Source organism: Mirounga leonina, unplaced genomic scaffold (genome assembly GCF_011800145.1).
Source record: "Mirounga leonina isolate KUSES-001 unplaced genomic scaffold, KU_Mleo_1.0 Mir_166, whole genome shotgun sequence".
In the NCBI taxonomy this organism is placed as follows: Eukaryota; Metazoa; Chordata; class Mammalia; order Carnivora; family Phocidae; genus Mirounga; species Mirounga leonina.
The window spans coordinates 7,775,909-7,789,055 of record NW_023270418.1 but is presented as its reverse complement, the minus strand read 5'-3'; the positions used below and the strand labels follow the sequence as shown (position 1 = coordinate 7,789,055).

Here is a 13,147-nt window from a genome sequence, read left to right as displayed (position 1 = left end):
CATAGAATGAATCTGTTTAGGCTGCTCTGAGAGACAGGGAGATGCCAAAGGGCCCTGTCATGGGCATAGGAATCCAAGGGTACTCAGTTATTTGGAAGCTTTTATGACATACCTCATCCATCTATTCTGCTATAAAGGCTGTGTCCCTTCCTCTCCGTCTTCATTACCATACCCTTAATTAAAGTCCTAATAATCTTTGGCCTGGACCATTGCAATATTCTCCTGTTCATCTATCTGCTTCCAGCATTGACCTTCTTCTATCATCCCAATACTTCCTTCAAACTGCAGTAAAAGTCATGTTTCTAAAATGCAATGCTAATCATGATTCTCATCTGATTGCATCCCTTCAATGGCTCCCTATTTCCCACTAAAGCATTCTTACCTCCTCACAGCCCCAGCTTTAAAAAATTTCATTCCTCATTCTTGCCAAACTTTGGAAATGAAACTGAGGCCCAGAGAGGTTAAGTAACTTGTCCTAGTCTAGAAAACTAATGGTGATAGATCCAGGAATGAGATACATGGAGGTTGCTTCTAGATTGTACACATTTAACCATTGTGTTACAGCTGCCTCTCCTGTGGCTTCCTGGTGAACTCCTCTTTATTCTTCAATAGTCCACTCAAGCACCACCTCCTCCATAAAGTCTTTCCTAATCTCTTCAGGTGGAGTTGAATTTATCTTCTCTTGTGCCCCCACTGAACCATGCACAAAATCTCTAGGATAATTCTTTTTTTTTTTTTTCTCTAGGATAATTCTTAACATAAAGGAAGGGAATTAATGCTCCCACACCTTACTCATACACCCATGGAGATTTCATCTGTGCATACCTAGTACATAGGCTGACATATTCTAGATATTCAACAAAGTTTTGTTGAATGGAAATTCATATCCTCAACATATGAATCGTTTCCTTTTTTAGTCTCAGCTTTGTGAATCAGTTCTGCCTGCCAGTTATCCTCAGCATCCCTCTTCTGGACTATGTTTTCAGTTGTAAAGAACACAAGAGCAAACTTTACAGCAATGGCAGGAATCACGAGCTTCAGCTCCAGTTAGATCTGCAAACATGTAAGTGGACAGCAGAATTACTGAAGCCACTATCCCCCAGCTTTACAGAATGTGTATTCTTTCTTCATCATGATATCCATAGCATGTTTTATACCTGGCCCTACTCTCCCAAAGAAGATGCTCCTGCACAGAAGTTTATAAATTTATTTTCCACTTATCTATCACTACAAATCAAACCACCCTAAATCTTATTAATTTTTTTGCTCATGAATCTGCAGTTGAGGCCAGAGTTGGCAAGAAGAACTCCTCTTGCTCCATGTGATGTCTGGGGCACCAGCTGAGAGAATCACTGGGGGTTGAAGCGGATGGGTGCTGTCCTAGCATGCCTCTATCTTCATACAGTCTCGGGACCTCTCCATGCGCTCTTTCTCACATGGCAGCCTCAGAGTGGTTGGACTTCTTACATGGCAATTGGCTTTCCAGAGTGAGTGTTCCAAGATGCCCAGGCAGAAGCTCTAAGGCTTCTTATCACTTTGTCTCAGAATTTTAGAACATCATTTCTGCTGCATTCTAATGATCAATCAAGACAAAGCTCAAAACAGATTCAAGAGAACAGAATTAGACTCTACCTCTTAATAGGATGAATAGCAATGAATTTGCAGTCATTTTTAAGTTGCCACAATAGTCGTAGCCAAACAATAAGTAAAGCATCAATTAAAAGACACATCAAGGGGGCACCTGGGGGGTCAGTTGGTTAAGCGTCTGACTCTTGATTTCGACTCAGATCATGATCTCAGGGTCCTGGGATCCAGCTCAGTCAGGTTCCCCGCTCAGCTCAGAATCTGCTTGACATTCTCTCTCTCTCCTTCTCCCTCTGCCCTTCCCCCCAGTCATGCTCTCTCTCTCTCTCTCTCAAATAAATAAAATCTTAAAAAAAGAAAAGGAAAAAAAGAAACATCAGGAAAAGAAAGAAATCTTAACATTTGCAACAACATGGATGGATCTTGATGGCATTATGCTAAGTGAAATAAGTCACACAGAGAAAGACAAATACCATATGATCTCCCTTATATATGAAATCTAAAGAAAACAACAAACAAAAAACTGAGTTTGCAGATACAGAGAACAGACTGGTGATTGCCAGAAGTGGGGGATGGGGGGTGGGGAGAAATGGGTTAAGGAGGTTAAAAAGTACAAAATTCCAGCCATAAAGTAAATAAGTCATGGGGATGTAATATACAGCATAATGACTATAGTTAATAATACTATATTATTCAAAAGTTGCCTTAAAAATTCTCATCATGAGAAAAAAAAATTTGTAGCTATGTGTGGTGGCAGATGTTAACCAGACATATTGTGATGATCATTTTACAACCTATACAAATATCAAATCATTATGTCATATACCTGAAACTAACATAATGCTATATGTCAATTATATCTCCATTAAAAAGAGAGAGAGGCATTAGAGTACAGAATGTGTAATTTAGAAACTGGGACAATAGGAGGCCCAAATGACCTGGGAAGGCTTGAACCATAGGAGAAGGAACACACCAAGAGATGGAAAGAGCAGAAGGGTTATTCCTCCAAGCTTCATCTTGGTCTCTGGGATTTTCTCATAATGGGAAAAACGTAAAAGCTAACATTTATTAAGTATTTGCTATATTTTATTTTCTCTTTAAAGAGGTTTAGATCTACTAACTTATTTAATCCTCCTAATTTGAAGCTGAGGCCCTGAGGTTAAATGACATGTCCAAGGCCACACAGTTAGCAAGTAACAGAGCTAGAATTCCAGTTCTGATGATCCATCTCCAGAGGTGGTATGCTTAAGTTCCATTCCACATACATCTATCTCTAAGATCTAGGACATATTTTTTTTCTGCCGTGTATGGGAAGCTATGTGGAGGCAGAGCATCTTCTCAATCTTTGGGTCAGTTCTAAGCCTCTTAGTCTTTAGAGATTTTTACTACATTTATCTTGGATAAGGCCTGATGATTCCTAGATGATTTAAATGGGCAGCGAGCGTAGAGGATACCTGAATGAAGTCACACTATCTGAGACTCCCCCTCCCATTTTAAAAGTTAGCCTTGGTTTTGATTTGATTTAATCATAACACCCAGGACCCTAACTTAGGTTCTGGTTTACCAAGTGGGTTAGGGCAGTGCTGTAAGTGCAAGTAAATGGGTGTCTTTCTCCCTATACTGCCCTGCATCAGTTCATTTCTTGCTCTGTACCTTCCCTAAAACCTGGGAGCCCCGTGAGAACAGGAACTGTGTCTCAGTTGTTCCACACTCTATCCCCAAGCACCTGGCATAGTTCCTGGCACGTTGCAGACATCTAGTAAAGAGGTGTTGAATGAACAAGTGGATGACACACAAGCACTTGACTACAAGGGTCTATGTGGTGGAAAAGGCAGGGACTTTGGAGTCAGGAAGACCCAGGTCATAATCTCAGCTCTACACTTCAAGAGAGTGTCAATTTACATGGCAGGGGTGTTCTAAAGTATATTAGACAAAAATAACATATTATCAAAATTACCTTTCAAAGACTTTATAAAGGTGCCTCCGGTTAGACTAACACAGTGTTTCTTCCAGAAACAGATGTCTCTTTCTTACGTTGTGCACTAGACTAAGTTGGCTTGCATTTAGGAGGCAAGTCATAAGAAAAATAACAACCCTTAAACCCTGGAATCATCCTCAGCTTGGCAAGTTTCTGCCTTGTCTAAGCAGCACATGGGAGCAGAGACCCTCTAAGCTCATAGCAGTCCTAGCTCTCTGAATAAGCAGTCAAATGCTCTACCACTGAGCTATACCCCCACTAGCTCTCTGAATATGGAGGTGGGCAGATGAATGGCTCCTACCACTTAAATGTTTATATGAATGTCATTTTTTATATATCTTATATTAGTATGCAATTTTAATATATGTGTTTATGATTTAAAAAATATTTTATTTTGTTTTATTTGCATCCATGTAAGTTGAATGCTTATATAAAGTCCTGGTTTGCTTCTTTGTCAGGTGATATGACTGCTCTGATCTACAAACGAAACAAGGAAGGGAGAAAGGAAACCAAGGGAACTGAAAGAAAAAAAGAAACCTGCATAGGACAGGAGAGCTTTGTACTGCACACACTCTCTTTTCTGACTTGCTCCAACAAAGCTCCTTTGAGAATTCTATCCTGTCCTCTCCATTTAATTAGCAAAATGCTCTGGCAGTGTTAATAAGTGCCAGACACTGTTCTAAGTGCTTTATAAATATTATTTCATTCAATCCTCATAATACCCCCCATGAGCATATTCTCACTCTCATTTTATAGAGGAGGAGACTGAGGCACAGAGAGATGGAATCCTGTGTCCAAGGCTAGTAAGGGACAAAGCTGGGACTCCAACCCAGGTGTTTTGGCTGTAGAGTCTATGCTCTGTATTGCTACTCTCTTTATTAATCCACTTAAAGGCAATTCTCAAGATGCAGCCTCTACTATTGTCATACCTATGGCAGCATTTGCCTAATGGAATTTCCCAGAACTAATATCAGAGGGTATGGGACAAACTTTTTGGGAAATGCTGTAGATGCTTCTTCATCTTGGGGGTAGGAGGACTCTTAGTACGTTAAAGGCACTGCAGATTCTGGGAGTGAAGAGCTCCCTGTAGTTCTACCCAGCACTTCCAGAATTTATTGAGGGCAGACCATGTTCATGCAGTGGTTACTCACAACTTCCAATGTGAGTGTTGTACAGAACAGATCCTGAGAGGTGTTGGCCTGCAGGATAAAGTCGAAACTCCGTATTTGGTCAAGAAAGTTCTCCTTCGTGAGCTGACCTGATTTACCTCCTCACAACATCTCTGACCATACTTTCCCTTCCCTGACTCACTGAATTGCTCTCCTTTGAACTTGCTATATCCCCTTTCTTTCCTCTGTGCCTTTGCTTCTTCTGTTTCCTCTGCCTGGAATGCCCTCTCCTTTCTCCCCTGGTAAACTCCCTGCTAACCACTAGCTCCACCCCCCTAACCCAAAGCACTTTCCCCAAATTCACAATGGATTAATGCCTAACTCCTCTTTTGGCACCTCAGAGGTCTTTACTCATATCACTATTTCTTTTAAAGCTTATTGTGTTTTCTATTACTCTTCTTCTGTCTATTACATCACACTCTTTAAAAGCTGTAATTATTGAGTATGCATTACGTGCTAAGCCATCTTATGTGAATTTTTCATGTATGCTTTACAAAACTGTTGAATTACATATTTATTATTATTACTGTTACTATAATTTGCATTTTAGAGAAAAGGAATTTGAGGTTCAGAGAAGTCATGAACCTAAAGTCACTTAGCTCATCAGTCATTGGATTTGAACCCAGATCTTCCTGGAGACCCATTATATTCATGTTAATTCTACATGTCCATATCATTCCCTGTAATGTGATGATTTCAAGAGGGCAGATTCTTCTTACACATTTCTCTACCTTTTGCTCCTAGCACAGGACCTACTAAGAAGAATGTAATAACTACTTGTGTTTCATAAATGAACAACTAGATACATGGGTGGAAGATGATCCAGGTGGTAACTCCACAGCCTTAACTGGGAATCCAACTGGTGATCCCAGTCTTTCTGCCTAACTTCCACCCCATTAGGCAAGACCCTTCTCTCTGGCCTATAACTCTGACTGCAGAGAGAAGTAACCTGCAGAGTCTTAGCTCCACAACCCCTATAAAGAAGGGACAAGCTCTAGCTCTCACATATTTTGCCATGACTAATTATTTTAAGTTACTATTATTCAAGTACTTCCAATGTGCTAGTCACTCTTCAAGTGTTTTACATGAAAATTCATCACAACAACCCTGAAGTAGGTGTTGCTCTTATAGATGAGGGAACTGAAGCAGAAAGAAAGAAAGAAAACTGCCCTAGCTCTGACAGTCAGTGAGTGGTACAGCCAGAAGTCCAAGTTGGGCAATCTGGCCCCAGAGCACATGCTCTCACTCACTACTGAAGAAAATGGAACTTGTTTTGTTTTGGAATTTGGCTGGGTCAGTTAACCCATTTCTCCAATGGATCTATAGTTGGCTTAGCCACACTTCCCAGGAATCCTATGGGGCTGGGGGAGGGGTGGGTCCAGCTCAGCATGAGGTTGTATTAAACAGCAGCATGATGTCTCCTCGTGTCTCTGTTTCTTTCTACCTCTAATTCTCTTTTTCTCTCCCTCTGCTGACCCCCTTAAGCTTTCTGTTCTTTCTCCCGCTTTTCATCTCTCTCTCCCTTGGTCCTTCTCCAGTCCCATAGCTCAACACATATGCTAATAATTTTGGAGATTCACTCTTTTAAAAATATAGAATTCAGGCTTTATAAGCAAATTTGTTTTGATAAAGGTGGGTGGGAGGAAATCTGCCTCTGTTTGTAGAGGGATTGTGGTAGAGGAGCAGAAGCAGGTGCCATGTCAGGGGAAATGCAGACTCCAGAGCCGGAATGAGACTGTAGCCAATTGGATAGTAATTGTGTCATTTATTACTTTATTGTCTAAATTGTGTCTTTTGAGTTTCCTGACTTTTAATCCAAGAAATCTCTTCCCAGTGCTCAGGTGGTAAATTATTTATCCACCTTTCTTTCTCTTTCATTAACCTTGTCTTCCTATGGGAATGCAGCATTTACTAGCAACTTGCCCCAGACAGAGTACAGTAGCAGAGCTGGGTCGGTTAACCCTGAGCATTCCCAAGGATTTCAAGTCATGGTGACTTGTCCCAAGTTATCATGACTTGAAAGGGCAAGAGCCCATACTTTAGAACCAGAGTGTGGAGATTGAAATCCCAGTTCTGCCCCTTAAAAACTGTGGGCTCTTGGACGAATTACTGATTTTTCTCATCTGTAAAATGAGGGTGATAATAATATCTACCTCATAAAGCTATGGGGATTGTATGCATCATGCATGTGTGACACTTTAGAAGAGTTCCCGGCACATGTCAATGCTTCATAAGTGTTTGCTTTTGCTGTTGCGATTGTTACTGGTAGAAGGAGTAATTGTTGGTGAGAGGGGCTGGTTAAAAGGGAAATGATTCTTTGAAAATCTTCCATTTATTTTCATTGACTCCTTGGTTTTACATCATTAAACATTTCTTGATCAGTGTCATTATACTGAGGATTAAAAAAAAAATGAGACCCCAAATTAACTAGCTAACTAACTAACTAAAAGATGAATAGATGGATGGATGGATGGATAGATAGATAGATAGATAGATAGATAGATAGATAGATAGATGATAGATAATAGATAGATAGATAGATAAATAGATAGATATAGATAGATGATAGATGATAGATAGATAGATAGACAGATAGATAGACAGATAAAGACTGTCCCATCACCCAGAGGCTTACATCCTCCTTGGTAAGTTGGACATATTAACAGGTAATTCTTTTTTTTTTTTTAAAGATTTTATTTATTTGAGAGAGAGAGAATGAGAGACAGAGAGCACGAGAGGGAAGAGGGTCAGAGGGAGAAGCAGACCCCCGCTGAGCAGGGAGCCCGATGTGGGACTCGATCCCGGGACTCCAGGATCATGACCTGAGCCGAAAGCAATCACTTAACCAACTGAGCCACCCAGGCACCCTTTAACAGGTAATTCTAATAAAATGTGTTACCTGCTTAGATAAACAAATGCAGAGAATTTAAGGAGACCTCATTGGGAGGAGAATGTCCAGTCTCAAACTACATCAAGCATGAGTAACTTGGGAATAGGTGAATTGAGATAGGAATGGAATTCCAGGGTGAGACCATGGCATGAGCATAGCATGGTACAATAAAACATGGTGCTGTCAGTAAATCACTAAAGCCATGAAGCATTGCCAGATCACAGAAGAGAGTTTGGGGGATGAGGCAGGTAAGTTGAGGTCAAGTCATGGATGGAGTGCCAAGTATTCTTGGATTTTACATGAAAAGATCCCAATGGAACTCAGTTTCTATCTCAGGTAATAAAAACTCAGATGAATGGTACCTCAAGTTCCCCCATAAAGAGCTCTCTTGACAAATAGTAGATTATTCACAGTGGCTATAATTATGAGGTGAGCACTTTACCCCAAGAAGGTGGTCCATTCCCAGCTTGGACTGCTTTGGACTTGGAAAGAGGATTCTGGGTGTTCTGGCTATTGCCACCCAAAAAACCCACTCCACAACTCAGGGACTTAAAACAAAAATGTATTGCTCTTTTCATGTTTCCAAGGGTTGAGTTGGCTCAGCTGAGTGATCTTCACTCGGTGTTGCTCATGAGATTGTATGTTGGCTAGGCTGCAGCATCTCAAGTCTCAGCAATGCTGGTTGTCTAAGATGGCTTACTCACATGATGCTGGCTGTTGGCTGGAATCTCCGTTGTGCTGTTGACCACAGCCTCTCCAGATGGCTTGGACTTCTCACAGAATGGTGGCTGGGTTCCAAAAGGGAATTTCCTAAGAGTAAGCATTCCAAGTAGCCTAAGCAAAAACTGCAAAGAAGCCACACTCCATCAGCATTACTTCCACCACATCCTCTTGCTCAAAGCAGTCATAGGGCTCACCCATATCCAAAATAGTGGGAAAATAGACTACATTTTAATGAAGGAGTGGCAAGAATCCACTGTAGAACAGTGGGGCTGAATGATATTATTAAGACCACCTTTGGAAAATACAATCTGTCACATTGGCATAAGGAAGATATGCTCCAGGATTGTTTTAAGAATATATTCTCATTTAGAATATGTGCTCTGACTGACCTTTGTGTTTCAGACGGGGGAGGAGGCCAGAGCTCACACTGAAAGGGAACTGATACTTCTGAGGGCTTTTGCATTGAGGAAAGAACCCCGGACTAGAGGAACAGAGACACTTGGGTTTGAGTCTAGCTCTTCTACTTATTGGCTGAGTGGCCTTGAGTGAATTACTTCTTTCTGAACCTCAGTTTCTTTGTCTGAAAAGTAATAACATGAAAAACAAATCTCAAAAATTCCTTTTTCAGAGACATCTGGGATTTCAATGATCCCATAAGGGATTTGTTTCACTGCAACTGTGTCCAACCTCATTAATTCTTTTATCAACTGACTCTCTTTATGGGAGTATGGTGACGATAATAGCCCCAGTTTGTCCAGAAAACTCCTACATTAAGCCTGTTGTTCTAATACAATTATGACTAGCTCCCCCTTTCACTCTCAAAACTGTTACCGGTTGGGTAATAAGTTGTATGATCACCCTCACGATAGGGCATAGGGTAATGACAGTGACCTTCTGTGATTATGTGTTTACAATTTCATTATTGAAACTTTATTAGGGTACAAGTAGTGACTAAATGTAGGTTCTTCTGATTGCAAGCAACAGACATCAATTTAAATAGCTTAAGCTGAAAATGGAATGTACTGGATAGATACTAAAGTATCTTGCAGAAGTTAGCGACAGCTAGGTCTGAAAAAGAGACAGTATCAGGCAGTACTATCTTTAGGTCTCTGAAATTTGTGTCATTTTCTTTCTTTCCAGATTGGCTTTCTCTGCTTCTTCAAGTACACTATAGTCAGAAGATAGCTGTCCCATGGTTAACATTTGTTTCCCTCAGTTACAGCCATGCACAGAGACTAACTTGTTACCAATTTCAAATTCCTTGGAAAGAAAATGTGATTAGTCTGCCCCTGATCCAAATTGCTAGAAGTGGGATGAAGGACAAAGAAGATAATTAGGGACCCACCCAGTGATATAGAGGAATCTCAGAGAAAGTGGTTGTGTTAGTCCAGGTCCCCCAAGAAGCAAAAGCCAAGACAAGATTAAATTGGATAAAATGTATTAAGGGAAATGTTTGTGATATAGAATGGCAAAGGAGCCAAACAAGAGCCATTAGAAGTAAATATGACCCCAAGTGAAGGAAGGAAGGAACAAAGGAAGGAAGGAGGGAGGGAGGGAAGGATGAAGAGAGGAAGGGTGGAAGTGTTTTAGACTGGATTAGATCCAAGTTTTAAGCTTCAAGGAGAATTTAGCAAGGCCAATTGGGAGTCCCCAAGCCAAAGTTGCTCATCAGGGGAGATCCTAGCCAATTAGGAAGAAGTATGCCTTAGTATCACTGCTGGACTCAGCCATTGACTAGAAGTAGCCTTTGGAAGTGGTGGATTTAGAGCAAACATGGCAGTGGATTTCAGAGCTCAGGAGCTTAGGCCCTTGGTGAATCATACTCTCATAGTTGAACATCTGAGAGGTGCATTCCCATGGCCACAATGGTCATTAAGAACAGAGTAAATACCCAAAAGGTGTCCAGTGTAGCTGGTTCCCCAAAGTGGCTTGAAGGTCACCCAAAGTTTGAGTAAAAGTTTCTGTTCTAGACCCAATGAGAAGGCAAGGCAGGGGAAATAATAGAAGGCAGAAGAATGAGACTGGAGGCTGGAATTGAAAAACTCTAAGATCAATCATACTTTGATTCAACAAGGATCAGTTGACTATGTGCTGTATACAGTGTTCCAGGTTCTGGGAATACAATGGTGAATAAGATAAAGTCTCTCTATAGTCTAAGGAGCACTTACAGACAATTCAAGCAATGACAATATTCTACGATGTGTTATTACAGGGATAAACATAGGATGCTGAGGTTGCACAGAGGGTGGACACTTAACTTTGATGAGTATCGGGCTACCAAGGAAGACTGAGAGGGACCTTAACAGTCTCCAGGCTAACTCTGCCCTCATATTACATCTGAGGTTGGCAAAGTGCCTTGATCAAGGTCAAGGCACTTTGCTGGTCACTGAGGTAGTTTTAGAACTCAGAACCCTTGAATTCTGCTTTATTTCTATGCTCTACATATGATGGCAAACTAATTATTACCAGTGCTAGATAAGCATCCATTCCTCCCAGCAGAGCCAAGGGTTGTTATTATTTGCTTTCAAACTATCAACACCACCACCAGAAATATAGATGATTAAAAACCAAGCTGAAGATGCTACCTTTTAGAACTCTTTGAGGGCTTCTGAACAATCAGGAAACTTTCGCCTGTGTTTTCAGAATATGCTGTCAGGGAAGGTCATCTGAATCATATCCATCAAATGTTGGGGATGACTCACCATCAAACAAATCTCACTTTTAAAAACTTGCCTTTATAAATACACAAGAAGAAATCACTTCTATTGTTTTTGAGAGGGTTCTTCATTTCCTCCACCTCCCCTCCTGGTTCTCACTCTGAGCCCCCCAAGCAAAAGACCTGCAGAAGAGATACACAACTCCTGGCTGCCCCCAGGTTGACTGACTTCAGACACCCAAGTAACCCCAGAGCAGCTGCCCTCCCTTCATTTTGTTCTTCCCTGGCCTTACTGGGGCTGACTCACTAAAGCCTGAAGGCTTTGCCTCCTCAGGGTTATGGCCTGTGGGGAAGGGAAAGAGAAGCTTGCTGCAGCCAGTGGATAATTAAAGATATGCACACAGCCCAATGAGTGGCAGTTGCACAGAAAAGGCCTGCAGTCAACTGAGGCCAAAGAGTGGATGTTCTTAAAGCAAGCCTGGGCTGCCTTTCCCTTTATTGGGTCATCAGCAGGAAGAGGTACACAAACCCACTATATATTGGGTACCCTTTCTTCAAGACTCTTCTTCTGAGTGGATCTCTTATCTGAACTTTTCCATGTTAGAAGGAGGATTTGCAGGAACAACACAGTTTACCCATCCTTCAGCCTTTGAGAAAGCTTTATCACATTTTTCCAGAAAAATCCATATACTAGGTCCCTAAAGGAGCTGCACCTCTTAGGCATATAACTTCAAAGGAAAAACAAGCAAACATATCAAGCAAATTCTCACTGTTTAGGCCTAGAAGTGGCATATCCCTTTCCTCCCAATCTACCTTAAAAAAAAAAAAAGTAGATTCTTGTAGAAAATATAAAAACGAAGAAAAGAAAAGCCTATAATTCTTCCCTCCCAAGATTTTCATTGCTAGTATTTTGGTGTATGTCCTCCCATGCTTTTTTGCCTAGGCCAAATATATATACATACATATATATACACATGCTGGAGCAAAATTAATCCAAAGCATATTTCCATGTTAATACACTTTTATACTGTTATTTTTAATGGCTGTATAATATTTCATTATATAGGTATATCATGATTAATTTAACCAATCTTTTATTGGATATGTAGATTTTTTTCTATTATCACAAAAGCCCCATTGATCTTCACTTCAAATCCCTCCTAGTGCAGTGGAAGTTTAGCTTAGCAAAATAGAAAAATTTTGGCTACTTTCTTCTAAATTAGTAATTATCATCTAGGAGTGATTTTGCCTTCCAGGGGACAGTTGGCAATATCTGGAAACATTCTTGGTTATTAAAACTAGGGGACTACTCCTTTGCTAAACATCCTGCAATGTAGAGACAGCTCACTACGACTAAGAATTATCCAGTCTAAAATGTCAATTGTGCAGAGGCTCTAAACATTGGTCTAATTGTAGTTATACACTTAAGTGAGCTGTCAATCAGAGGATCTCCATGCTAATCCCCTTCTTCATAGTTCATTATCACTACCTTTTTTCACTTTAATTCATCAAATACAAATAGAACACTGAGCCGGATACAGAAGTGACAAAATGCAGCTCCTTCCATGCACTGAATCATACCTTGCACTGCAAAAGCTCTTTTTCCAGATCAGTGGAAACTGTGCTTTTCCTTGTCCATGTTGCTCTTAGCAACCAAAGTCTCCAGTCTTTATTCAGTTACTCAGGCTGCAGTCACGTGCTGTTAACATTCTCTCCTCTGAAAAAACTTTCCTTCAAACCTCCACCCATCTCCCTCAGGTCTATGGCAGTCATCCTTCCTGTATGCTCCCAGACCTTTGGTATATAATTTTAATGGTAATGATCCGTTTACTTACCTGTCTCCCACATTAGACTGTGAGCTCCTCAAGGGAAAAGAGAGTGTCTCATTTATCCGCATCTCCTTAGTTTCTTTGCCTCAATAAATGTTTGGTGAATGAATTAGTGGTTGAATGAAAGCGCCTTTGGAAAGTCAGGTGCCTTCGGGTATTGCTGTCCAACACTCATCGTGAGGATTAAGGCAATGCAGAGAAATGTCCCTTCATAATAATGCTCAGTAGAATTTTTCTCAACATCACGTAAAATCAAAAAGATCTCATCCTGTTTTCTACCTGCATTAGCCAGCTTTTAGGATTCCCAGCAATTAGTAT

General features: G+C 40.7%; 1 pseudogene; it reads right to left on the bottom strand.

The window, feature by feature from the left end:
- Positions 1-12,897, bottom strand: part of LOC118016253 — a 64,688-nt pseudogene extending 51,791 nt beyond the window's left edge.
- Between the last annotated feature and the right edge of the window lie 250 nt (positions 12,898-13,147).